We start from the raw sequence: 1,333 nt of genomic DNA, 5'->3' as shown, positions 1-1,333 counted from the left end.
ATGCGGAGGCATCCCAGATGGTGTTATGGAATTTAGATATTCTACTGGGTAGTCCAGTATTTCTTCAAAGGAATCACTATCAATTGTATCCACACTTTTAAAAGAAAACAGTCTTCCTGACATCCTTGTTAGAACTTGTTCATTTATATCTAACGAATGATCATTCAATGTAGTTAAGATTGCTTTTTGTGAGTTACTTATAGAAGGTAACACTTTTTGACCAAATACAACATCTATCATGGAATTCTTGGTTGTACATTTTTTTGGTAGTTCTACTATATCATCTTCATATCCATCAAGTCTTGGTAAATTACCATTTCCAAGTTTAATTAACCACTCTGACCACTCCTTTTCATCTTTGTTAACACGCATATTTTCTGTAAGTGTATATTTCACTACAAAGGGCCATATAAAACTTGACTTAACACTATTTTGTACAATTTGAACCCGTCGTGCTCTTTTAAGCACAGGTAGTGTTTGTCTAAAATCACCACCAGTTACAACAGTTATACCACCAAATTTATCAGAACAACCTTTAATGTCACGTATTACACGTTCTACAGCATTAAATGCATGTATTGGAACCATACTTATTTCGTCCCAAATTAGTAAGTCTGTTTTTCTAATTTCATCAGCCTCCTTTGAATTTTCCCTTAAATCAGATGTACATGTTTCAGTGACTGGTACAGGTAGTTTAAATGTAGAATGTACTGTGCGACCACCAATTAATAGTGTGCTTGCAATTCCTGTCCATGTTACAGACAAAGTCTTTCTTCCAAGTGCTCGTGAATGTGTTATTAATGTATTGAATAGAAATGATTTTCCTGTTCCTCCTACACCATCGATAAAAAATATTTGTGGTTCATTTTTATCATCCAATGCTTTACATACTTTGTCAAAGACATATTGTTGATCTTTATTCAGTAACAATTTGTTTCTTTCAATATCTTGGTATTCAAACATTTCATCCTCATATATATTGGTTCTTTCTTTATTATTTTCTAGATATGTAGTACATGGTATAGTAATATCATAATCTGAAAGGCATTTCCCATGTTGTTCTAGTAAAAGAGACAACTCTTGAAGTGCATGTGCATATGCTACATCCTCATCATTGTATTTACGTATTAAATCCTCACACATATCTACTTTGTATTTATTCCATAATTTCTTAGGATCATTAACCTCACAAAAGAGACACATTATTCCAAATAAATATCTAATTTTAGAAGGCATTTGAAATGTGAGAGACTCCTCCAGACATCTATCCCATTCTTGGTCATCCTGTAATAATCCCATCGTTTGTGCAACTTCTCGATAGCTATCATATTGT

This window comes from Selaginella moellendorffii, unplaced genomic scaffold (genome assembly GCF_000143415.4).
Source record: "Selaginella moellendorffii unplaced genomic scaffold, v1.0 SELMOscaffold_41, whole genome shotgun sequence".
NCBI classification, from domain to species: domain Eukaryota; kingdom Viridiplantae; phylum Streptophyta; class Lycopodiopsida; order Selaginellales; family Selaginellaceae; genus Selaginella; species Selaginella moellendorffii.
Note: the sequence above shows the minus strand (reverse complement) of the source record.